Below are 27,714 nucleotides of genomic sequence, written 5' to 3'. Positions count from 1 at the left end.
TGTTCTGCAGCTGGATTTCTTGTGACTTTCTGGTAAGCATCTAACCCTTGCCAAGTTTAGGAGGTAGGTGATGAATTACTTGGGTGAGAAATGCTCGTGTCCAGTAATTATTCAGGCTCAGGCTGGAGTCTCAGTGAAGCACTCTTTATTCAAACTTTTTTTGCAAAAGTTGGTGTTCTAATGGGTAGGCACACCATAACAAACAATCAGCAAATACATATACCCCTATAATTGACCACAGCTCCCTCCCCCAGCTCTCCAAACAGGGTTATAGCCTATCCAGGGTTGAGCTTTCAATTTATTTCCTTTTAAGGCATCCCCTTGAGAAGGTTCTGTTTAAGACACCCTGGCCTTAATCTCCAAGGTTGCAGTGTCAACATTACAACTCCCCCAAAGTTACTGATTTCCCAATTGTTTCTCAACCCTTGTCACGTAGGCCTAGCTATGTTCTGTTACCCAGTCCCTCATAGCAACAGGCTGCCTAGCAATTTCTGGAAGGACAACATAATATTCCATATATCAAACTTGCATGCTCTTCCTGTGAGCATAAAGCCGTAAGTATTGTACCTTAATTTTCATTACTCTCTCAACATAGTCTATTACTAAGATTTGTAATTTTCTTTTCCTATTCTGTTCCCACCACCTACTTTTCCTTCATCTGTCTACGAAGATATTTTGAAATATATTCAGTTTTTTCTTACCAGTAGAACATGAAGTTCTTGTTGCTTTTTTTCTGTTTTATGACTTGCTCATATATTGTTGATTTTTTCTCTAAGTATTCCTGTTGATATTACTTTTTCAAAATGTCTGAACTTGCTAATTACATCTCTTCTGATCATAGATTCATTCTTCCTTTTTCTCAGACAACTCACAAGATGTTTTTTCTGTTGCTACTATAGGAAAAAGTGTTATTTGATCATTAGTTTTGAAAGGATTTAAATCATTTAACAGAAAAGGAGAAATGAAATTGAACATCCTTAATTTTTTTTTCCCACAGAGTAGTGATATATCATCCTCTTTCCTCCTTGTTATTCTCATGCTGCATTCTTGCACTGACAATGGTAATAGCACTTGTTAGTTCACAATGTTTCAGTGGGGAAACCACCAAAGATGAGGAAAAGATTGAGGTGCTTAGTGCCTGAGCTTTCAACACAGTAACCACACGTAACACTAACGGCTTGGGGCAGAGTAGCTGGAAAGCTGCACAGAGGAAAAGGATCTGGGAGCATTTGATAGCTGGCTGAACGTGAGCCAGTGGTGTGCCCAGGTGGCCAAGAAGGCCAATAGCATCCTGTCTTGTATCAGAAATGGAGTTGCCAGCAGGAACTCAGAGGTAATCATCCCTGTGTACTTGGCCCTGGTGAGGCTGTACCTCAAATACTGTGTTCAGAACACAGTAAGACATTGAGGTGTTGAAGCATGGCTGGAGAAACAATGAAGCTGGTGGAGGATCTGGAGCACACCTACTTAAGAGGAGCAGCCGAGGTAACTGTAATTGTTTAGACTGGAGAAGAGGAAGCTCAGGGGAGACCTTACTGCTCTCTACAGCTACCTGAAGGGAGGTTGTAGTGAGGTGGAGGTAGACCCCTTCTCCCAGGTAACAGAAATAGGGTGAGAGGGAATGGGCTTAAGTTGTGACAGGGAGGTACAGTTTGGATATTAGGAAAAGCTTCAGAAAGAGAACTCAAGCACTGGAACAGGCTACCTGGGGAGATGGTGGAGTCACCATCCCTGGAGGTGAAACATTTAAAGAAACTTTTCAGTGTGGTATTTTATGGACATAGTTATTTGGTGTGGTGGCGAGGGTTTGATGGTTGGACTATATGATCTTAGTGGTCTTTTCCAATCTTAATAATTCCGTGATTCTAATATTCCATTTTGCTTTTGAAGTTTTCATTCCCAATATCTCTTCAAAACTGCCATTTAAGGACCTAGTTTTGTCTAGTTGAATACTGGACTCACAGAAACTGCAGTAATGCTACTCTGAGTGTCCATAAACATTAGGTTGAAATACTGCGTTTTGATGTGGAAAATGCAGAGAAAAATAATCCAGACTAGTTCAGATATCTTGTATCGGCATTTCAGTTTATCTTTCCAGACTGTCATTTTTGCCTTGGCTTCTGTGTTTAAAGGTTCACTTTAGAGACCTTTCTTCCATGAATGCTATAGAGGACAAAATACTAATGCTTTTCTCCCTCTGCAAGAATGAAGAGGTTCCTAACAGCATTCTGGAAGGGGGTTTATAAACTTTTTTTTTCTTTTTTTTTTAAAAGGAAGCATTTAGACACTTGAGTAATTGCAGTATCACAAGATGCTGCAGATAATCAAAATATAAAGAGATTCTCATTTATTATTTGACAAATATTTGATAATACAGTCATTGATGAACATTAAAAGGTATGCCTGAATAGACCACCCTTTAGGAAGTCCCTAAGCTATTGGAAGTATGTACCATGAGGACAGCTATATACTTGTCTGCTTTTTATTCTTCCCTGTTTCCTACTAATCTGTCAACGGTTTACGGGCTGGTTCGGCCCGGTTCCGTGACTAGAAGGGCGGAGGGATCCGCGGATCCGCGCCCCCGGAAAAAAAAGAAAATAAGGGACCCCGAAATAATTGAAAACAGTGGCAACAATCTGAGGTAAAACAAAGTAATTTACTAAATATGGTATCAACAGAATTTTATAAGGAGAGAGAATGTGAAATTGATGGTGGATCGGCCTTACCACAACGCTGAGATGAGAAGCGCAGGCAGAGAAGCGCAGGCGAGAAGCGCAGGCAGAGAAGCGCAAGCGAAGCAGCGCAGGCAGAGAAGCGCAAGCGAAGCAGCGCAGGCAGAGAAGCGCAAGCGAAGCAGCGCAGGCAGAGAAGAGAGCATCAGGTGACCTTGCCGGGAGTTATATCTCCTCGCTGACCGCAAAGCCCCCTGGGGAAACGTAGCTGCTCTTCTCCGCTGGACAGGCACCCGGAACTTGAGCATCAGCAGTCAAACCCCCAGTGCATTGCATGATGTTATGATGTGGAATACCGATAATGAAAAATCATGAAACCATGACATTCCACCCCTTATTCCACATCACTACATCATGCTTAATATATACAAACAAAATATAAACACACGCACTAGGAATTACTGACTGCACTCCCTCAACATCAAGTTCCCTTGCGGTACACATTGAACATCCCCGTTTTCCTGCATCACCCACCAAGTGGACCCAGGTCCCTGGGCAAAAACAGTTCCACGAAGAGGTTTGTCCTTCTCAGAGGCTGGAATAACCCAAACTGCCTTTCCCAACATATTCTTTACATGTACAACAGGGACTTTATCTCCCTCTACGGTATGTAGGGAGCTGGACTGGGTTGGACCACCACGATTGATAGATCCTCTGGTATTGACTAACCAGGTGGCTTCTGCCAAATGCTTCTCCCAGTGCTTAAATGTACCGCCTCCCATTGCTTTCAGCATAGTTTTTAACAACCCATTGTATCGTTCAATCTTACCTGAGGCCGGTGCATGGTAGGGAATATGGTAAATCCACTCAATACCATGACCTTTAGCCCAGGTACCTACAAGAGAATTTTTAAAATGAGTCCCATTATCTGACTCAATTCTTTCTGGGGTACCATGTCGCCACAGGACTTGTGTCTCAAGACCTAGTATGGTATTTCGGGCGGTAGCGTGGGGTACTGCATAGGTTTCAAGCCACCCAGTTGTTGCCTCCACCATGGTGAGCACATAACGCTTACCATTACGAGATCGTGGCAAGGTGATATAATCAACCTGCCATGCCTCCCCATATTTGTACTTTTGCCATCGCCCTTCCTCCCAGAGAGGTTTCATTCTCTTGGCTTGTTTAATTGTGGCACACGTGTCACAGTCGTGAATGATTTGCGCAATAGCATCCATAGTTAAATCCACCCCTCGGTCTCTAGCCCACTTATATGTCGCATCTCTCCCTTGATGGCCTGAGGTCTCATGGGCCCATCGGGCTAGAAATAATTCACCCTTGTTCTGCCAGTCCAGATCTATTTGGGCCACCTCAATTCTGGCAGCTCTGTCTACCTGATGGTTATTTTGCTGCTCTTCAGTAGCCCTATTCTTGGGCACATGGGCATCTACGTGACGCACCTTTATAACCATATTCTTTATTCGGGCAGCAATATCTTTCCACAGGTCAGCAGCCCAAATAGGTTTACCCTTTCTTTGCCAGTTGTTTTGCTCCCACTGCTGTAACCACCCCCATAGAGCATTTGCCACCATCCACGAGTCAGTGTAAACATAAAGCATTGGCCACCTCTCCCGTTCAGCAACATCCAAGGCCAGTTGGACAGCCTTTACCTCTGCAAATTGGCTCGATTCTCCTTTTCCTTCAGTGGCCTCTGCAACTTGTCGTGTGGGGCTCCACACAGCGGCTTTCCATCTACGGTGTTTCCCCACAATACAACATGATCCGTCTGTGAATAGGGCATATGTCTTCTCATTTTCGGGTAGTTCATTATATGGTGGGGCCTCTTTAGCACGTGATATCTCTTCTGCTGGCGGTGTTCCAAACTTTTTGCCTTCAGGCCAGTCCATGATCACCTCTAGGATTCCTGGACGGTTGAGATTCCCCATCCGCGCTCGCTGCGTAATCAGCGCAATCCACTTACTCCAAGTGGCATCAGTAGCATGATGGGTGGAGGGACCCTTTCCCTTGAACATCCAGTTCAGCACTGGCAGTCGAGGTGCCAGAAGGAGCTGTGTTTCTGTACCGATTACTTCGGAAGCAGCCCGAACCCCCTCATACGCGGCTAAGATCTCCTTCTCAGTTGGAGTGTAGCACTCTTCAGACCCTCTGTACGCCCGACTCCAGAATCCCAGGGGTCGGCCTCGGGTCTCTCCTGAGGCTCTTTGCCACAAACTCCAAGTGGGACCTTTCTCTCCAGCAGCAGTGTAGAGGATGTTCTTCGCATCCTGTTCCATCCGTACTGGCCCCAGGGCCACGGCACGGGCTATCTCTTGTTTAATCTGCTCAAAAGCCTGCTGCTGCTCAGGACCCCACATAAAATCATTCTTCTTCCGTGTCACTTGATAAAGGGGGCTTACAATGAGGCTGTAGTTTGGAACATGCATTCTCCAAAAACCCACTACACCCAGGAACGATTGTGTCTCTTTCTTATTAGTGGGTGGAGACATGGCACTGATTTTGTTGATCACATCTGTTGGGATGTGACGACGGCCATCTTGCCACTTTATACCTAGGAACTGAATTTCCTGGGCAGGCCCTTTCACTTTGCTTCGCTTAATAGCGAAACCAGCACGCAGAAGGATCTGGATTATTTGCTCTCCTTTCTCAAAAACTTCCTTTGCTGTGTTGCCCCACACGATGATGTCATCAATATACTGTAAGTGCTCAGGAGCACCTCCCTGTTCCAGTGCAGCTTGGATCAACCCATGGCAAATGGTTGGGCTATGTTTCCACCCCTGGGGCAAACGATTCCAGGTATACTGAATGCCCCTCCAGGTGAAAGCAAACTGTGGCCTAGATTCTTTGGTCAAAGGAATGGAGAAAAAGGCGTTAGCAATATCAATGGTGGCGTACCATTTGGCTGCCTTTGACTCCAATTCATATTGGAGTTCTAACATATCTGGCACAGCAGCACTCAATGGGGGTGTGACTTCATTCAGGCCACGGTAGTCCACCGTCAGCCTCCATTCTCCACTGGCTTTACGCACTGGCCATATGGGGCTGTTAAAAGGTGAGTGAGTCTTGCTAATCACTCCCTGATTCTCAAGTTGGTGAATCAGCTTCTGAATGGGGAGCAAGGAATCCCTGTTGGTGCGGTACTGCCGTCTGTGCACCGTTTTTGTAGCAATCGGTACTTGTTGCTCTTTCACTCGTAGCAACCCCACGGCAGATGGATCTTCTGACAGGCCAGGCAAAATAGACAACTGCTTAACACCTTCTGTGTCTACAGCAGCTATTCCAAAGACCCATCGATACCCTTTGGGATCCTTAAAATATCCCCTTCTGAGGTAATCAATACCAAGTATGCATGGAGCCCCTGGGCCAGTCACAATAGGGTGTTTTTGCCAGTCTTTACCAGTGAGGCTGATTTCGGCCTCCAACATAGTCAGCTCTTGGGAACCTCCAGTCACCCCATGAATATAAATTGATTTTGTCCCTTGGTGACTCGAGGGCATTAGAGTGCACTGTGCACCAGTATCCACCAGGGCCTTATATTTTCGTGATTCTGATGTGCCAGGCCATCTAATCCACACAGTCCAATAAACTCTATTATCCCTTTCCCCCCCCTGGCTGGGGGCAGGGCCCCTCTATTTGTTACCTTCACTGTCTGCAGCAACTGGAGCAATCACCTTTTTAGAGAAGTTCACCTTGGTGGTTGATTTGTCTTGTAACTCTCTTACCCGTGCTTGAAGTACAGGAGTAGGTTGTTTATGCCACTCCTTCATATCTTCTCCATGGTCACGTAGGTAATGCCACAAGGCAAAACGTGATGTGGTCTTACTGTTGTCACTTGCTCGAGCAGGAGAACGTCTTCTTTTGATGGCTGAGACATTAGATGCCACCGGCTGGGAGGAAATCAAGTTGATCAGCCCCTCCAATAGGCTGTTTTGGGAATTCTGGTCCCCATTTGATGTATCCGTTACCTCCATGGATTTATCAGCTTCAGGCACGGTTGATAGTTTGTCTATTATATCTTCTTGTTTGTTTTCCATTCTGTCCAGCTTTTCAGCTACCTTTGTAATGGCTGAAACACAAGCTCGCAGAGGGCTTAAATGTAACTCAAAGTCTTGAAGTTTATTAACCAATTCACTTATAAGGGGTCTTCTTTCCCCTCTGCCATACATTGCTGCGAATGTGCTGGCGTACCTTTCTGGTGCGGTCTTTGTGAATGTACGCCACATGTTTGGTGTACACCTGACTCTCTCGGGATCATGCTCTTGGTCTGGCTCGTCAGGAATGAAATCGGGGCTATGTAGCATTTCCACCACAGCATATTCTCTTAAATAACAGATGCCTTCTTCCATATCAGCCCATTTCTTTTTCTCAGGCATCAGATCATCTTTGAAGGGATATCTTTCTTTTACAGCTAACAACATCCGCTTCCAGAGGGTAAAGGCCTGGTTCTGGCATGTACTAATACCTCTGTCAATGGCTGAGTCCCTAGCAACGCCACCCAGTTGGCGAGCTTCTCTACTATCCAGCCACACACTGTTGGCCCCATTGTCCCAACATCGAAGTAACCAAGTGGCAATAGGCTCATTTGGGTGACGTGAAAAGTCTTTTCTCAGACTTCGAATTTCATTCATTTTCAGAGATCGATCAACAATGGTAACGATATCTTGCTCACCTCTTACTCTTTCGGGACTTCTTGTTGCCCTCATTGGCGCCGGTGACCGTGGTCTTACTGAGGGCCCCTCCCCTGGACTTAGGGGTGCTTCTTGTGGATCTTGGAGCCACTCCTCTGGACCTCTCTCCTCTTCTTTCTTCTCTTCTAACTGAGTCGAGATTCGTTTCATTTTCCGTCCTCTTACAGGGGCAAGTGACATCAATTGTGGTGCTTCTTGTAGTTGATCAGGTTGGTCAGTTCCAATGCTCTCATCCTCCAGTTCAGCTCGGAGCCTGTCTCGTTCGATTATGAGAGTATCTAGCTCAGATTGGAGGGTGTCTTGTTGAGATTGAAGACTGTTGAGTTTGGATTGCAGGGAGTCTCTCTCAATTCGGAGGGCATCTCTCTCAGATTGGAGGCTGTTTCTCTCGACCAGGAGACTCTCTCGCTCATTTTGCACTGTTTCCCTGAGACTCTCCTTTTCAATTTCACAAACTCTCTCCCTCTCCAGGATAGTATTGAATAAGGCCCGGTAAGCATTAGCCAGGCCCCAAATAATTTGGGCCTCCTCAGATCTTCCTGAGCCGCGACATTCCTGTCTCAAATATCTGTTTAAATTTTCAGGGTCTTTCAGGTGTTCTGGAGTAAAGTTCCATGACACCGAAGATTTCCATCTCTCTAAAGTCTCACCCAGGCCTCTCCACATTCCCTGCCACTCAGTATTTACTGGTTTTGGGGCAGACTTCCTCAAAATATAATAAATACTAATAATAAGTGAAATGGTGAGCAGTACATTCACGGAGATTAATAACGTGATCAGGTGAGCATTGAAAATCCGCATAAAGAATTCAAAGGAGAGGCTGGAAACCTGCTTAAAAATCCCCAACCCTGTAAAATTAGCAGCTCCCTCTGGAATGGTATGCCACATAATATGCAGATGCCACATAGTTATTTCCATCCATGTTTTCAATTGGCTATATATACCTATTGCTCCATAGAGCAAGGTGGTGAACTTAATTAAGGCCCAGTATGTTTTTAGCATTAAGAAAGAAGAGACAGTGGCATGCAGCCCCTTAAAAGACAGTTTCAGTAGAGAAAGCATTTTTTCTCTTTTTTTTTTTTCTTTTACAGAAACAAGATAGCAAGGCTCAAAGTTTACAAATATCCTAGAGTATTGGCCGTCCGCCTGGACTTTTCAAGGTCACGCTTTCAGACAGTACTGGTGAAACAGATAAACTTTCCCAATGAAGCTGTCTGAGAGCGGAGAGAGAGATTTGTTCAAAAAGCTAAAAAGCAACTGTTGCCCGCATTCTCCACCAAGAATGTCAACGGTTTACGGGCTGGTTCGGCCCGGTTCCGTGACTAGAAGGGCGGAGGGATCCGCGGATCCGCGCCCCCGGAAAAAAAAGAAAATAAGGGACCCCGAAATAATTGAAAACAGTGGCAACAATCTGAGGTAAAACAAAGTAATTTACTAAATATGGTATCAACAGAATTTTATAAGGAGAGAGAATGTGAAATTGATGGTGGATCGGCCTTACCACAACGCTGAGATGAGAAGCGCAGGCAGAGAAGCGCAGGCGAGAAGCGCAGGCAGAGAAGCGCAAGCGAAGCAGCGCAGGCAGAGAAGCGCAAGCGAAGCAGCGCAGGCAGAGAAGCGCAAGCGAAGCAGCGCAGGCAGAGAAGAGAGCATCAGGTGACCTTGCCGGGAGTTATATCTCCTCGCTGACCGCAAAGCCCCCTGGGGAAACGTAGCTGCTCTTCTCCGCTGGACAGGCACCCGGAACTTGAGCATCAGCAGTCAAACCCCCAGTGCATTGCATGATGTTATGATGTGGAATACCGATAATGAAAAATCATGAAACCATGACATAATCACACTCAAAAGCGGCAGACTAGACTCCATGGGCTTTTGGAGTAATAGTTGTTAGAGCATGTTTTGAAACTTTCATGTTGCCCTTTACCTGACCATGGTTTTTTTTTTTAATTAATATTTGTCCTGTCTTCCACGTTATTCTTTCTCTGAATGCAGATAAAATAATTATTGTTTTAAGTGAAGAACAGCACCTTTCAAAGAGATGAGTTTTCACTGAACAGAATTTTGTTTGGTGTCAGTAATAATGTGCTTCTAAATTAGAAAACTCCAGGTATTTAGGTGGGAGTACATCATCGCTATTTGCCTTCATTAAAGGACATTTTGTTACTTTTATGTATCTACAGTTTCTACAGTCCCACATTGCATCCGGCTGTTCATAGAGCTCCTGAATCTGCTAATGAAAAAAATTTATCCAGCAGGAATGAATGCATTCTCCCTTTTGCAAAAGCTGTGCTACTTCTACTCTTAGGTGCTTATATTATTACTAATGATGATCTTCCAGATTTATTTTTAGGTATGTGAATTTACTTCATTCTATTTATTACTGTGCATAAAGTAATCATAAAGAGAATCTTTCCAAAAGGCTAAGGAATCACAGTTTTGTGAAAAAATGATCCACAATGATCTTGAAACTATCCCCAACACCAAGTGCAGGCTACTATGTTATTAAGATAGTAAAACACTGATAATGACACATAAAAAGGCTAGGGCTGATCATGGTTGAGACTAGCAGTCCATGATAAGAATGAGAATAGAATCTTTAAGAACAGAAGGCAGCCACTGAATTTATATTCAATACTTATGGTACATAATATAATCTTTTAAACATAAAATTAAATGTGTGTAATCTGAAAAAAAAAAAAAAAAGAGAGAGAGAATCAAATTGCAAAATAATGCAGGTAAGGTACAGGAATTATATTGTTAACTAAAACTACAAGTTCTATAAAAAAACTGTGATGGAAAGACTGGTTGTTGAAAAAAGCTTAAAACTGTACTTTAGACAACTAATCATACACCAGTACCATGTAATTCCCACTGTAGCGCTCATGTTAGCAAGCCTTATGGACTTCTTTTTGAAAAAGTTCTTAGACATCTGGTGTAATTTTTAGGTAATTATATGTGGAGACAGGAGTTGAACTTGATGATCCTTGTGAGTTCCTTCCAACTCAGGATACTCTCTTCTATTCTGCTCTGCTCTTTTGTGTCATGATTGCTCATCATGAAGTATAAGACTAAATTAATTTTTGTGCATTGGACAATGTTGACCCACATTTCAAGCAGCATGTAATCATTGTGGCTTTATAAGAGGGGTAGTTGAATCTATGTAGTGAAACACTTGTTCTAATTGTACTTCCTACCACATGCCCCCTTCTATCTTGATCTTAGTGAGTGCATATATTTGCTGACACATGCAGAGCACCCTGCCAAGTGTGTGTGTCCCAGAATGTTATCACACAAGAAACGATGTGGGAACACACAGTTTGATTCAAGCTTAACCTGATAATTGCTCTATGATGGTGCATTGTAGGCCCACTCTTTAGACTTGGTATTGAAATGGCTGAGGTGCTCCCCTGAAGAAAACCCTAATGGTTCTTCTGAAGGGACTTCACTCAGAGGTGTGAATGGACGAGATGGACAAGAGCAGAAGAGACCTCTTCTTTCCCATCTACCACCCACCTTTCAGAGGCCACTGGTGCTACTGGGTTGACTTGCACTAAACAAGGCTGCTGAACAGGAAACATTCAACAGGTCCTTGGCCTGCCTTCCCTATGTATGTGAAGGAATATCCTTCAAAGTGAGGAGCCACCACAAAGCCTGATGTACCTCTCAAGTGCAGACAAGAGGGTGAATCCAGTCTTTCTGACATAGGGAGAAAGCAGTGCTTCAGCACAACCTGATAGTTTTGCTCAGTAAAGACTGGAAAGTGCAAAAATATGGGTACTTCCTTGTTAGTCCACACCAGAATATGGCTAGTTCCAGTTCTCACTGGAAGCTAATTTTATGCTGTGTGGAGAAATGAAGGTGCTTGTTTTAGTTTTGGAGAAAAGCTGCTTCACATCATTATCTTAGCTGCTTAGCAAAGCATCCTATGTGATGTGATATGTGGATTTAGCATCAATCCTTGGACTCTTTTGAGCCATATGGCAACACCTGTGCTGTAGGAGCAATATCACCACAGGAAGATAAGTCACAGTCTGAGTTTAAGAATATCTCCAGCTTCTCATTGAAATGCAGGTCAAATGGAGTCAGAAATATCAGTTGAATGAACAGAAAGTGATTAGTGATACATGTAAATATCTAATTGTCTTTAGCAGGAGCTTTGTGAAATTACTGTTGTATTATATTAGAACACAAAGAATCCGCATGGGGTTATGGAGGAAGAATTAATTCGCACATAGAGCAGCACTGCAACCATTTTATTTTATTTTATTTTTATCCTGGGTAATTTTCATAATGTTCAAGAGGTTGAACTGAGACAAGAGCAGAGTATGTCCTGTATCTAACTGGCATTCAGCAAACTGGATAAAATCTATCTAACAGAGATGAAGGAAAAAATACAAGAAACTTTGCTTTCCTCATTTTTCTTATGCGCTGAACTCCTGAGATTAGGATATACATTGGAGAACCTATGAACAAAACCATGCTTGCAGAATCTCCTGCTGCAGAAGATACAGATTTAAAAGACTTAAGTATGTGCTCATGCTCTGTGTTAAAGAAAGGAGAAGTGCTGTCTTCCCCTTAATCGGATAACCTGCTTTTTGGATTTGTTGGTAGCTTTCCAAAAAAATAAAGCTGCTTTTTAAACATTGTTTAAGATTGTTCTTTACTTAGATTCACAGTTTAATTGGAGACGTAGTTCAATACAGGCATTTTTCTGCCTCTGCAGTAGCAAATCCTGCAGGACATTTGTATGCATCTCAAATCTTTATTTACTAGGTTCAACTCCTGTATAGAATAATATGATTAATTTCTGCAAAGTATCTGCCAGACTAAATTCTGGCAGGAACTATCTGAAGGTTTTCCCACTGCTGTCTTTTTCTCAGTGCTCTCTCAGAAGTTGATTTTTCTTCCCAAAAGTCTCAGGTCTGTAGCTTTTGAAATAGTTCCTCTTCAGAGACATTTTTACGAATGATTTAATAGATCTCACTAATGAAAATAATGGTGCCAACAGTTAGCTACAATAACAAATGAAAACCTTCTGTGAGTGTTTCCAGGTGAACTTTCAATCAGGGTTACATTCAGTGCAAGGTCACTATTGCCTGATTTTTTTTTATTTTATTTTTTTTCTGAGGACTGGGGAAAATGAAATGTATGTTTTACTTTAAAATTGTTTTGAAGTTGACCTGAAGAGTGAAAGGGCAGTCTTAAAGGACCTGTGACAGCAGCTTCTTGAAGTACTCAGAAGAAAGTCAATATCAGTGCTGAACTTAGAACCAGAAAGGTAAAGATTGAAGTTGAAATGCTGTAGAAGAGGAAACCAAATTTAAACTCATGTGAAGTTGTCAGGAATGCTCTGAGCCCTAGTAAGTGTGTAAATGATGTTTGTTAAGATTGGAGGGTAAGCACAGAAGACAGTAGACAATGATGTTAGGGATTTTTAATCCAGCTTTCTGAATTTGAACTTTTTTTTTCTTTTGTATGTGTGTGATTTTCCTTTTAATGAAAGAAACTTAAAAAATAGCACACATTACTCTTCGTAAATAGAAAATTTAGAGAGGATATCCATTTTAAGGAAAAAAATATCCTACTGTTCATTGTGTTTCTCTCCCTGTGCATGTATAAATACCTTTTGAAAAAAATGAGAGAAGATTAACACAATCTAAAGTGCAAATTCTCTGTCAAAGCATTAGGTATAATTTTAATAACAGCATCATTTCCTTGATATAGAGAATGAAAAGGTCAGACATGGAAAACACAGAGCAGGCAAACCTTCTACATTACTAAGAACATCTTTTATTTCAGTCGTCTCATCTTCTGTTTTATATTTGTATACCTGATCACAGTTCAGCTGTAATGTTTTTTTTTCTGCTATTCTTAATGTGTTTTAAAGTACAGTTGTTTTCACTGAGGATTTAAAAGTTGTTAGGAATTTAAGTGTTAGATGCTTTGTTCGTACAACACTGAGACAACCTTAATGAAGAAAACCAAATAAGAATTACATGACCATGCTGATCCTACCATAATAACATTTAAATCTGCCTATTGCTGTAAAATGTTTTTTGTCCAGAACTGTATGAAAACACAAGACCATTTCTTGTTGGTATCATGTGGAAGTAAATTGCCTTGGAATTCAAGTTACCAGGACTGGTTCCACTAGCATTAGAAGTTCAGGACAGCTGTGAAGGAGCTGGCAAATCTAGGTACTCGAGATAACTAGAGCAGGTAAACTGGAAATCTAGGCCCCTTCTTCTTAGCTCTTTAAACTCTTCATTCAATCTTAAGAAAAAAACTGATTTTCCTTGAAGAAAATTGAAAGAATGCATCTGTCCATCTAGGAAGGCAAATGATAGGTGGAAGATCACTGTCACAAAGGAGCCTTTAAGAGAAAGTTGAAAAAGCCCCTTTCTACTATGGCACATATAAACCTTTTTTTACTGCTAGGGAAATCCACTTTTTCTTTTCTCAATTTCCTTTTGGAAGCACCCAAAATTTTGCATAAAACCTGTTTCAGTTTGTAACAAGCTACTCTTCTTTGCTATTCAGTCCTGAAGATCTTATATTCCCTCAATTCTGGCTTTTTGCAGACTCCAACTTTTACCGTCAGCTTCACTTCATCAGTTCATACATTTGAAGGCCAATAGGGATCATTAGATAATTTAGTATCAGCTAAATATAACACCAGCAGTTCAATTTCACTTAAGCTCTGTAGTAAGCCAAATAACTTATAACAGGCTCAGCTTATGTCTCAGCACAGCCACCAGCCTTGATTTGATGATACCAGGAACTGGGAAAATACCTCCACTTTCCTTGATGATTCTGATAGTTCATCACCACTACAGTTAAACAATTCAAACTGATGAGGCAAATATGTTTACCTATAAGCTCCAGCCATTGATTCTTGTTAGATGTATTTCCCCACTAGCTAGAAAAGCCCATTGTGTCCAGCAGTTCTTTCAGTTTGGTATTAAATGTGCACGTTCAGTGCAATCTATGCTGCAATAACTCAGTAAGCCTCAGAAAATGTCACATTAGAGAGCAGTTAGACATTGACATTTGGACACTTTCCTTACTACCCATATTCTTCAAAGTTTGCTGAGAACAGAATACTTCGATATGCTATGTGGCATCTAAGTTAGAGGCATCATTGTTGGGAACATCAGTATTGATTTATTTAACCTTGATTTGTAGGGAAATTAGGCTTTCTAAATCATACGCTTTGTCTGTCCCTTTCAATCCTCATTTCCCCCGGAACTTGGGAACATGCTGAATACTTTTTTATTTGATAGGTCAGTAGAAATCACAAAGCTTTTATGTTTCTTTAACTTTCTCTAGAAGACAGAAGGATCAGGGAGGCTTTCACGCAGCTTGTTCCCCCTCTACCCATTCCTCACTAAATGAAGGAATAGCTGCTGCCTCCTATTTAATTTGTGCCAGTGTCAAACTGATTAGTTTTAGGTGGTTCAGAACGAGACAAGTGACATGCCTCCTCACCATTCAGCAAGAAGGAGCTGTGTGAGAAATTTGAAGGATGAAGAGAAGGTGGTTATGGCATGGTGAGAGGAGATAACTGCAAGAAGCAGGAATCACAAGGGTAAATCTGAAATTAGAAAAATGAGACAGATTAGAGGGACATTCTCTGGAGGAAACTGTTTCTTTTGGTTAGTTTCTGAGTCAAACTGTGACAACTTATTTCTGCAATCAGTCAGAATTCTAAGTCTGAATTTAAAAATAACCCCTGCAATATATTTACCAGAATCACAATAAATGGCCTTTACGTTACATTGGGTAGCATCTTTTTCTAGGAGTAGTATTAAAAGTTTTATGGCCATAAATATATATAGCCATAAGACCTGCAACATGGTTGGAATATGCTGTTGAAAAAACAAATTTCTCAGTTTTTATCCTGATTTGGGGGCACAAAAAAAAAAAAAAAAAAAAATAATTTCCTTGTGCTGTCATCTTCAGAAACTATATTTTAGGGCCAAAATATAAATTCTGGAAAAAAAAAAAAAAAAAAAAAAAAAGTTATTTTGCTTTCCTGCTACCTTTTCTTTTAGATGTCTCTATCTGCTGTCAGGCTTATTCTACAGCCCATAATTTCCCTTCGTATGTACAATATCTGAAAAGAAAATAACGTTCCAGAACTAATTAATTAAGATAATAACTCAGTGGGTTAAATATGCTTAAAATAATTAACCATGCCATTTACTGGATAAAATTCTCACAATTTCTTATTAAGGGTTTTCAATAAAGGATTATCCCCAAAGTTATGCTAGAGTATGAATAGGTATCTGCTGTGTTTCTGACAGAAACTTTTAATGACCTTATTTTACTTCCAATTCAAAGCAGCTTTATTTTCAAAAGTCTCTCTCATGCATACAATTCAGACTTAAAAAAAAAAAAAAGGACTGCAGATTTTATACAAAAAATTTCTTTACTGGGGGAGTCCTCTTTTGTGGAAACGGGACATTTCACAGCATTACCTGTTCTGTATAAGGAAAAAAAAAAGCAAGGGAACTGAGAACTGGACTTGTGCCTGTATTGATGCATGGACTTTGAAAGCAAATCTCATAAATTTGGGGTAGTATTCTGGGGAATCTGAAGAGAGATAGTTTCTCAAGTAGTTGTTTTTTTTTGTTGTTGTTGTTTTAAATTGTGTTTGCTTCTTTAGGAATCTTATAATTCACTTGAAAGATTTTTCTTCAGTTTGATCCCTCAAAAAAGCAGCGAACCCTTTAAAAATGTTTTTCCAGAGATTTCACAATGAACTTGAAAGAAAAATTCTTATTTAAACCTCGACTGCTGAAATTATATGTTTCTCAGTGGCCCAAACCTGTAGAGAATAGCTAACTTTTAAGGAAACTGATGGGAAAAGCAACCCTCTATCCTTAGTGTTGTGCATAACTCTACTGAGATATATGCATATGTTTGAGACTGAAGAACACTACTCTGTACAGATTAGATAAGAGATGTTTTGAACTGACTTCTATTCCCTACACTCAGTAATCATAAAAGCATTAACTTCACTGACAGCTGTATAAAACTGTATAAAACAGGCAGATCTAAATATTATTTTAAAATCAATAGAAATATTTCTGCTAACTTCAGTGAATGGCCTGGTCCCTAATTCAAGTACCTCCTAATTAAAGAACATCGCTGGCTCAGATAACATAGAATAATACAACCCATGTTAATGCTCATTATCCAGCTTTCCCATCTTACGCAATAAAGAACAACTGAACAAAGCTTTGGTATTCTATTTGTATAGCAGCCTCTCTCCAACCTGAAAACAGTTAAACAATTTCACAATTTTAAGTAGTTGCTAAAATTGACCCTTCACTTTTCTGAACCACTCTTTGAGTGTGTTTAGATTAGCCTCTTTTTGGATTTCAAAAGACCTTCATTCAAGTTTCGAAGATGATTAAAATATATCTCAAATTTCTCTGCATCTGTTGCCTCCGATTGCAGTCAAAGGACAACTGGAGCCAGATTTTAGGATGGCTGATCATGGAACTTTGTTTAAAAGGGATGTAAAACCTCCACCAAAACAAAGAACAATTTAAATGTGACAGTGGATGAAGTCACATCATTAAACATAAAATAAGAGTTTAATGCAGAAGACAGTATCACTGATAACAGCGATAATTGGACTGAAATGCAATTGGCACCTAAGCAAAGATAGGATGGGCAGCAGTCAGTTAAACACACTATTCTGCTTATGAGGAAGCAAAATTACTTTTGGCAGGTTCGTGGCGATGCCAGGAGAAGTATTTGCTAGTAAGACAACTGTCATACACATACAAGGAAGAGTTGAAATCACACAAATGCTGAAGGGGATCTCTCTAGCAACACAACACTCCTTCTCAGGAAGCAGCCTAGGCCCAAGAGATGCCCTCCCTTCAGTGGCTGCCCTTACATGAGCACTGGGTGGCTTCAACCTGAGTCCATCCCTTCTGGTCACAGGGGGAACAGAAGTGCAAACAGTGTGCCTGAGCTCCCTGGGCTTTCCACACCCTTTCACCAGGTTCACTATCACCAGTTCAAGCCCTGACAGTTCCCCTATTCACATCAGTGTCTTAAGTATTTGTAAAGTAATGACAAGACTATAGGAATGGGAAAAGTAACAGGAGAGGTGTTCAAGGTGAAATTCAATACTGAGTGGGCTATAAGAAAAATGACAGCAATGGCTGAAATTATTATAAACTGTGTGTTGCTCACAAGGAATGAAATCACAGTTAAAAGGGATAGATATGGGGGATTTTGCGATAATTTAAGAGATTTTAATGTATAGTGATAGCAGTCATAAAAACGATCACAAAGTTGGACTACATTGACAGAACTGAGGTTTTAACTTCCACTTAATTTGAGCTTTTGTCTTTCACTGCTCCAGTTACAGTGTTTTAACTCACTGCTGATGTACCTTCCTTATCTATAATTTTTTCTTCCTATATTCAGAATACCCCTTTGTATAAAACCGACTATACATTCCTTCCTTTTTTTTCTTTTCACCAGAGTTATAGCCTTTATATAGCTTTTTATAGCCTATATGTGCTCTAGTTTACACCATTGTCTTTAGATATTACCCATTTTGTCTAGGATAGAGTTCCAAAGAAAAAAAACAACCTCTATAGAGAGACTGTTGACAGCAGCAATTATAATGACTTCTCATTTAATAATAGTATATGTATAGCTATGTCATTATTTATCTCCTGTGTTTATCTATTATACATCTCCTGGTGTAGAAGGGTGGCTTTGGAACATATTCAGTTGAATAGTTTTGTTAATGTTGGTGTAAGTTAAATCTGAATTTTAGTCAAATATCATTAAATACTATCACAAAATCTAACTTGGAGATATACATCACTTACATCTCAAAAACCTGTCACTCCATAAGTAATATGATTAATGTTAATTAGTGACCCTGATATGATAGATTTTTTTCTTTAAACATTATCCAGATATAAATCTTTCAAAAATTAACACAATGTTTATCTATGTTTTCCTGTTTATTTTCTGTTTAGCAAAGATAAAAATGTTGGCTGCACAATGACTGAATATTTGAGCACAGAAGCGCTACGTCTTAGAAACACAAATACTTAATCTAGCAACGAATATGTATTCTTTGCAAAAATGACTTCCTATTATTCTGTTCTATTAAACTCAAGAAAAATATTAGGGCTAGTTCATCAGAATCACCTTATGCTGCACATCCCACTGGAGTTCCTTAGGACACTGGAATTGAAATCACTGGGAATTTTGGAGGTGTGAAGAACTACTCAGAAGAAGCAAGGATTTTCAAGGTTAAACTTCTGCTTCTTTGAGTTTCTCTGTTTCCTGATAGTACATCTGTATCATTATTTTCCTTAAAATCTTCCTGCTTCTGAAAATGTGTAGTCTAAAACCTATCACACTTAATGTCACCTTTTCAAGGAGGTAGAGGGGGATTTTGTTTGTTGCTTTCTTTTTTCTGAAGCTTTGTTGTTGTGCCTTCTTCAGACACGTGTGAATATCTTAATTCTATGTTGCACTTAGTTCTTCTCCAACACAAATGGTTCTCTTATAATAAATATGGAAGAGATTTGGTTACATAGCTTAAGTCTTCCAGAGTACTCATGAAGCATAACACTTAGAATTAGATATTGAGAATGAGAGAGAGGAATTCTAGGAGGTTCAGATGTGAATATTTATTCCTGTCTTATATCCTATCAGGATCTGGGTGTGGGAAGGAATTGTTGGTTATGGATGGGTTTCAGGTTCTCTGAAGAGGCTGGGAAGAGAGATGTAAAGAAGGCCTGCTTGGAGTAATCCCACAACCACAGAAAATCATGTGGATGGTAAAGCTATAATCGTGCAAAGGGGGACAAGCAATCACAGGGCTTGTACAAACACCATGTGGATCCCTAAGGGATCCTTATTTGTCCTCCTGAAGATGAGCATGCTGTGCCTCGAGAGATACTTGTGCCCTCTGCTAGAGAACTGTATCCCAAGAGCCCTAATTTGACTTAAGTTGTGAAGATGAATAGATACCTGATGAAAGAGATGATTCAGTAAAGCTTTTATTAGCATGCTAATTTTGGCAGAAATCATCTGCCAATTTTTGAAAAGCTGTCAAAGGCTGCTGTTTTAGTATCTTGACATTGAAAATGTTTTGCTGGCTTCAGTCTTCTCATGGCTTTCTTAAACCACCTGGGAAAACCATTGTTGACAGTTAACAATTTTAGTTTTCTATATAAATTTTTCAAAATTTAGTTCTATCTCTTTTCAAGACACTGAAAAAATAAATAAGAAACTGCTTCGTGTAGAAGATGAGTGTGCAGAAAGAGCACCATCTGATCCACCCTACCAGGACATAATTATTTCTCAGGTAGTTCAAATTGCTGTGCTGCTGTGCCATAGAGGTACGGGCAATTTCATGGTAACAGCTGCTTTGTCTCCTTCTGCTGTTTAATTAAGATTTTTTTCCCGATCATGTTTGTTTTTTCATCGTGTCATTTATTATTTCTGTAGTTGGTCCAGTTTTTTTCTTGTCCTTCGTACCTAATTCCTTTTTCTGTTTTTAAAGGCTCTGTTAAAGTTGTGTATTTTCATGTTCAAATTCTCTTTCTTTAAAGAAAATATTTATTCAGATGATGCCTTTGCCTTCTTTGGACTGTGATCCGTCAGCACTAGCACACTCCCTAGAAATTGACCTGGTAATTGAAAAACAATTGGTTTTATTGTGATAATGCCTCTCTAATTGCCCTTATCAGGACAGGGCATAGAGAATTCCCACTCTACTTGTAACTCACAGAACTCATTATCCTCATTCAAATGTAATCTTTTTTTCACTGACTTTCTCAGGTCATATAAATGAGACAGCAGGTTCTCCCTTTCATTACATTTGATGTTTTGACCTCTGCTGCTGGGGCAGATCATATGTTAAAACCAACTAAAGCCTCATTCTGCTCATGGGAGAGCTGCTGCAGAGAAGATACAGGCAACCTTTTTTGCTCCCTGCCTCAATTTCTTGGAATCCAGAGAGCTGCCATGAAGACCTCCTCCTCATAACTGCTCATGCCAGTTTCTCTGTCAGAACAGCAAGGCAGCAAGCACTCAAGAAGATGAGACATGGCACTGCTGGGGAGGCTGAAGAAAGGCAGGAATCCAGGTGCTCATCTTCCACCAGGAACTGGGATGAGGGTTTGTAGGAGAGCATCTTTTGGCTAATGGCATTTTCTCCTGTTTGGTGGAGGTGGTATTGATTACTCACAAACAGCACTGCAGCCTTTTAAGCCAGTGCTGACAACACATTCCAGCATGGAGCCAGAGCTTGTGGGGAGGCCCTTTGAAAGAGAAAGCAAGCTGAAGCCTAACTCAGTGGGAGCGTTAAATACCTTCTAATATAGTTTACAGTAGGATTCTCAAAAAGAAAGTTTTCAATTTTGAGAGGACTGGGGACTTGAAGGAAGGAGGTACCTGCAGAAAAGAAAAAAAAAAGTTTCTGCTTAACTTTCAAATATTATACATTTTAGCTAGTTACATGTATTCAAAGGCATTTTAAAATTGTGGGATATTTTAAAGGGATGTAGAAGATTCTTTAGAGCAAAAGGAATCACATGGGATTAATGTAGCGAAAACACATTTACATCTTTTACAGTTCTGCTTTTTTGAGGTGGAAAATTGGGAGGAAAACATATCTTTTTCCTTCTTTCTCTTGAGATTTAATTCTATTTTATCAAGCTTCCTTGTGTAAGAGGTGAAAATTGGATTGAAAAATATTAATTGAAAACTGTTATGTGAATTTGGAAGTATCCTGAAATATTATTCTGAAACTTCTAAATACCTGCAGTTAAGTGCTGTTTCTTTGGCTTTACGCTTTTTATGATTGTGCCTTTGCAATTGCAAAAGATAAAAGATTTTAAGCATGGTTGAATTTGAAAATATATGAGAACTAACATGGCACCAAAGTCCTAAATATCAACAAATTGAAAAGTGTAAATTTCTTTCTACTGCTTTGGAAATACTACAGGAAAAAAATACTAGACTGAAGAATGGTAACTCACTGTTAATTGTATTGTGTTTCCATAATGTGAGGAAGTTCGACACTTCAGAAAAGCACTATGTTGTAAATAATCCAGAAAGAAGAATGAAACCTGAATGATGTTGCAGTAAATGTCACTTGTAAATGTGAACAGCAGAGGTGGAATGAGCTTTATTCCAGTACGAGTTTATACAGCATTTCAGCAAGCATATTTTTAAGAAACACTTACTGAAAAATTCAATCCCAAAATTAAACAAGATCTAATGGATCAGCTCAAATATCTGTGTGAGCTTTTGTCTTCTTGTAGGAAAAGATTTGTACCTTATAGGTGAATGCATAATGGAGAAATTGTTGTTCAATTGGATAAAACCACTTAAGCTATCAAAAATAAGCTAGCTCTTTTCAGATCTCTTTTCATAGAACCATAGAATGGCCTGGGTTGAAAAGGACCACAATGATCATCTAGTTTCAAACCCCCTGCTATGTGCAGTGTTGCCAACCAGCAGACCAGGCTGCCCAGAGCCACATCCAGCCTGGCCTTGAATGCCTCCAAGAATGATGCATCCACAACCTCCTTGGGCAACCTGTTCCAGTGTGACCACCCTCTGTGTGAAAAACTTTCTCCTAATATCTAACCTTTTAATAACTTCTTCCCTAGTGAATTCATTGCATGTAGTACCTTCACCTCCTCCTTTCTACCTTCCTCTCCTCAGGCACCCATTACTCATCCCCACAATCATGTATGGATCGAGGATTTCTTTCATCATCTGTAGGGCTCCACATGCCATATCTCCTCCCTAGAAGCAAACACCATTTAATTTCAATCCTAAGATCTTTTCTTCTTACCACCACCTTGGTGTCCTCCATGTTTTTCAGGAACTCTTTTCTTTCATCCATACTGGTGCTCCCTTTTTTCTATTAGGGCAGTATTCATACATAAGAGATGGTATCTTCCCTTCTGTTGTGAGGAGTGGCTACGTGGCACAGAGATATTGCTATTCAGCAAGGCATTAACAGCTGTGGTCACCTGTGATCAACAAAGTCATCAGACAGTGCTGCTTTGTAGATAAGAGACATGGAGTTTAGGCTGACCAGGAGAAGTGTTGCGTTCTAGCTGACTTAGCAACTGTATTCCTTCATCCTGGAGGGTTTCTTGCTTGTGATCTAAGGGACAGAGAAGGGGTAAGAAACTGTTCCTATATCCTCTTTTTTTTTTTTTTTTTTTTTTAATACTTCAATTAATTTCCACCAATACTTTAATAAACCAGTACAATTTTAATGATCTAAGTCTGGAAAGTTTCCAGGTCTGAACACACGTGGCTTTTAAAAGTTATGATTCAACAGAGCAATAACATGAAATTTAGCATGGGTCCTTAGAGACACAGAATCCCACTAGAATTTAAGATTTTTTGTATTGAAAATTTTATTTTTTGTGAAAATGTAATGTTAAATCACTAGAAAATTTAATTAGTGTAATATCGAGTAGCTGTTTGGCAGGGAAATGCCAGGGAAAATGAACAAGAACAGTTTGTGCTTCTGTGATTGACATTGATGTTGCTCCTGCTGAAATATTGTAGTCTGGTACTGGAGCCTGTAGACATCAGAATTTTAAAAGATATTGATAAGATTGTGCAAAGAGTTGAGAGAAATGACATTGATCTGGAAAATACGCTTTATTAGTAAGACTCAGGAGATTTGTTCCCTTTAGTTTGCAGAAAGAAAATTAAAGATCCTGATATATGAGGCATGGAAAAGCTACTCTGGAAGATTCTTTAGTTCAGCACACAAACAGAAGCCACCAGTGGCTACAAACTGAGGCTGGAAAAATTCAGACCAGAAATAAGGAACATAGTTTTAGTAGTTGTGACAATAAACTCTTGGAAACATTGTGTGCACAAAATTTTGTTATAATAGATGTCATTTATTTTTCTTCCCCTGAAAGCAATGTCCATTCTTGTTCAAAATAAAATTAAATAAGGAGATCTTTTTGTGTAATTCAAGTGCAGAGTCCCAGTTGTTTTATAATATGTGGAATCCTCACTGCAGTGTTGGAACTTTTCATCTGTTGCTCATGTTGTATGGGAGTTCCATGTGGGATAAACACATGGAGAAGAACCTATGACCAATTATATTCAGTCAACTTACAAAATGCTGTTTTTTTTTTCTGTTGTTGTTGTCGTTTGGTTTTTGTTTTAAACAGTAACTATTCAAACTATAATGACAGCTGCTAATGCATTGCTCCCTTGTCCGAAGTTGTGTACTTAGATTTCTATTTGCTGAACCTGTGCAGTTTTGAAACTTTCGTTGGGCTTCCTTAGGATTCTGAGCTATCTCCTTTGATCTTTCCGCTTAGAATTCTTACCTCAGGGCTCATATTCTAGGTTTCCACAGATCTTCATTTTTTTGCAGGAAAGACCCACGGATATTTGGTAATCTCCCAAAATAATCTTATTGTTTAGTTACATCCTCTCCCAGGGCTCTGTCTTGCAGTCTAATCACTGAAATTTGTAACAGAGAAGGCTCACAGAAAGATTTCCAAAACTTAGGTTTTACTTCAGTCAATCTAGCATACAGATCCTGTCCTTCCAAACCTCTTCTTCTCTTCATGCTTGCAGGCTGACTGCCTGAATTCCATGTTGTTATTCCCCTTTCAAAAAACTTAAAAAGGTGATTTTTAGTCTCTCTTGCCATCTAATTTTGTAAAATCTCCATCATTTCTTCAAACCTTTTATCTATTACTTCATTGATTGTGCCTTCAAGTAGGTAAATTTCCTACATTTGGCCACTTTCTTTAACTTAGTGAACAAATGATCTTCTATAATCTTTGCCATTCTGCAGTAGCGCAATGGCACTTGTTCTGTAATTGTATAGGTAAAAGTCACCATAATTTTATCTTGGGATTCGCTGACTGTACATAGCCTCTTCAAATATTCATATCTTTACAGCAGGCATCTTATTTGGAATTAATTATTTCAAATGAATTAGAATTAAACATTCAGGGAGCACTGAAATATTATGTACAACAGCATCCAACTTTTCTATAGAGGGTGTTTTTTCAAAGTTATGTTTATTATTCAGAAAAATCAAAGATATAAGATAGGATCAAAGTAGATGTACTTCAGAATGACACAGAAGGAGGGCAGTAGGAAGAAAATAAAAAATTCTGACCTATTTGAAGGCCCTTGGGTTATCTTCATATTTTGGTCGAATGCATCAGCAATGCAATATCACATCTCTAAAAACAAACATTTTTGGGCAGAGCTTATATTAATGTTAATGCTTGTTGAGATTGTGCTTTTCTGAAAATATGTTTTTATGTAGGGGAGTTAGAATCATAGAATCACAGAATAATTTAGAATGTCAGGAGGTCATCTCTCCAGCCTCCTGCTCAAAGCAAAACTTTGATGTTTTATTGGGTTGTTGTTAGGTTGGGGATCTGCAAGGGAGGATCTTAACTACAAAAGACAAAATTCTGCCCTGTTAGTGCATAAATCTCATCTACATCAATTCATGTCTATTGCAAATAACTATGTGTATTCCAAATCGTTATGGAAATATTTTTTTTTGTACTCTTTATAACAAGCATTATGCTTGATGAATTAATTGCTGTCAATATCAGCCAATATTCAGAATCTAGCAAAAGTAATGGTCTGGCATTGCCATTTGCTAACTTCGAAATCTGTGAGTTTTGGCTCTATTATATTTGTATTGCCTGTAAGGACATTATTGTTTTTTGCTTATACATGTAACTAAACAATAAAAGCTGGCAAGAAGAAAAGCAGGAATTAATGTGGTTCTTCAGAAAAAAAAGAAAAAAAAAGAAAAAAAAAGAAACTTAAAGAAACTTTTGTAAAACCTGCAAAACTAAGAGAAAAGCTTAATTTTCAATACATTTTGCACTCCCAGGATTTTATGGTAAGGATTCAATTCAGCACTGATTCCAGAGTTGTTCTCAAGCGTTGTAAAGAAAAGTGTTCTTTCTCTCTTTAATTTTACTTCTAGATGGAAAAATGTCATTCATTGTTCTGTTTGGGACCTGTTGATCCTAAAGAAACTAAGAATTGCTTTCATTGTTGGCTAGAGATTTTTTTGATATCTGAAGAAAAGAGAAAGTTGTCTGGGGTGAAAAGAGGACAAAAAGCAAGTAAAGATTTAAAATGATTGAATTTAATAAGAATGTGTCTTTTCTGAGCTAATGCACACGTAATTCCCCTTCCCATCTACTCAAAGTGCAGCTATCAATATTCTCTTGATCTGACAATAATATCTTTACTCTGTAAATCCTTGCATTGATCCCCTTGTTTTGTTTCTGATTGAAGGATCATATAAAATTCTTGTGAACATCTTTCTGACAATCTGAATTTTTCACATTCATCTCAATCCCTGGTCTCTGGTGTTTTTCTGCAGATGAAAAATTCTCCTTTACATGAGATATTGGCCTGGGAGAACTGTCCACTCTCCTTTTTCTTCTCAGAGGATGTTACAGCAGGAAAATTAGTCAGAAGAGGACAAGAGATTCAATACTTACTTTGCTTTTACCATTTATTTTTACAAAGTAGAAGGTCTCTGGGAAAAGATTTGGGTCTGTAATTTGTCACATTTTAAGTACAGTTCAGAACTCTATGCAATAAACTTAGTTATTTTTGCGGGATTCAAATTGGGCAAGGCAGGTAGGTTACAATCCCAGTACCTAAATCTGAGAAATTCACCCTTTTGCCATCAAGTTGCATGTTTGCCACTTTGATATCTACAAGCAAGTAACACTGGGGCTTGAAATACTCTGTATATAATTATTATGGATTATTTTATGTTGTTTTCCCAAATATGAACTATCTTATTTAAGTCTTTGAAACCGTTAATTACATATTTCACTCCCTGTTTTCTTTCCTATTATGTTTGACAGCAGACAAGGTACCAAGAAAACTGCCTGATCTAAGCTATCCTAGAATAAGAGTCATTGCTGCTTAACGTTTGGCCATGCCTCAGAGTAATGAAATTTCCTAGGAGTTGACCTTTGAGCATATTCTTGATCGTATGTCTTTGATCAGGCCATTTACAAAATGGCATAGCAGTGTGACATTCACTGCTGCACCAAGAAAGTAGAGCATGAACTACATCAGTCTATTTTCAGCTGTAAAAATTACTGCTTTTTCTCTTACTGGCAATCTTCCCAGTGCGGTAATGATTAGTGAATTAGTGTGTAGCAAACATTTGTGATACATAAACTTTCCCAAGCTGTAACCAAATAAAAAATGAATTCAATCACCAAGAGGCTTGCGACTCTTTAATGATTTTCACTAGAACAGCTAACCTGATTTCTGCATTCACAATCTTGACTATCCAATACAAAACAGGGAAAGTCATCAAATACTCATATGGATGACCATCGAAGTCTTTTCTCACAGCTAGTGCTGCTAAATTGGTTAAATAGTATTATCAGTGCCACTATCAAAATGGAGCTACCTGGCCTGTTGGTTTATATAGAGACTACAACAGAGGGTTCAATGTATTTTGTAATACATACAGGCACAGAAACTTTATTTGTTAAAGATTTCTATTTATTACAGATCACCACTAGCAAGCATACTATAATTAATAAGGCAAGGATAGCTAGATAGATATTCTATCACTAGAATAGATAGAAGATAGATATTCTGTGGGTAAGCAGTTTGTTGGATGATCGCAGCCAGAGTATTGTGGTCAAAGGTGCCTAACTGGAGGCCAGAGACAAGTGATGTCCCTCAGAGTCTCTTCCAACTTGGGAAATTCGATGATTCTCTGAATATTTACTTTTTTTCAATACTCACTGTAAATTTAAAAGAGCTAGAAAGATGTTTTCCCTGTAATAGCCTTCCTGCTATAGAAAAGGACAGACAGTTAACTGAAATTAATTTTTTTTTTCTCTACACTCAGATGCTGGTTTAAACATTATTTCTTGTAACAAGATCGGTTATCTCAGAATAACTATGATTGAGCATCCCAATAGTTATTTGTGTTCTTTAAATCAATTGTTATACACCGCACAAGAAATAGTCATTATGGTTTTTGGGGGGAAATACTCGAGAGGTGCCATCACTGGTTTGTTGTATGACATTATAAAGAATTCAAGAGACTTACTGAGGTCCCTGACGTAATTCAGTGGGCATCTTGACCAAATATGGGAGAACTTGACAGTGAAAGTCTTTACTGAATGTGGCAGAAATCTAATTCAGTCCACTGCACAGGCACAGTCTTTAGGTTACTAGTGATTCCTGAACTCCATAAATCGTGTAGCATTCCTGTCTTAAAGACATTTTTGTTCCATGAAAATTTCAAAGTCTCT

The 27,714-nt window shown here is 39.3% G+C and overlaps 1 protein-coding gene across 42 annotated transcripts in view; it reads left to right on the top strand.

The window, feature by feature from the left end:
- The first annotated feature begins 255 nt into the window (after window positions 1-255).
- The window catches only part of LOC104909914 (uncharacterized), a 115,742-nt gene continuing 88,283 nt past the window's right edge, over window positions 256-27,714 (top strand). For 24 of the 42 annotated variants that reach the window (XR_014881532.1, XR_014881520.1, XR_014881522.1 and 21 more), the window contains exon 1: window positions 403-554. The gene's annotated coding sequence lies outside the window, so the exon portion shown is untranslated. Of the gene's footprint in view, window positions 555-9,555; window positions 26,662-27,714 lie in introns of those variants that run through there. The other 18 variants (XR_014881526.1, XR_014881515.1, XR_014881514.1 and 15 more) reach the window with 17 other exon arrangements.

Source organism: Meleagris gallopavo, chromosome 2 (genome assembly GCF_905368555.1).
Source record: "Meleagris gallopavo chromosome 2, MGAL_WU_HG_1.1, whole genome shotgun sequence".
Lineage (NCBI taxonomy): Eukaryota > Metazoa > Chordata > Aves > Galliformes > Phasianidae > Meleagris > Meleagris gallopavo.
This window is presented reverse-complemented; position numbering and strand designations above follow the sequence as displayed.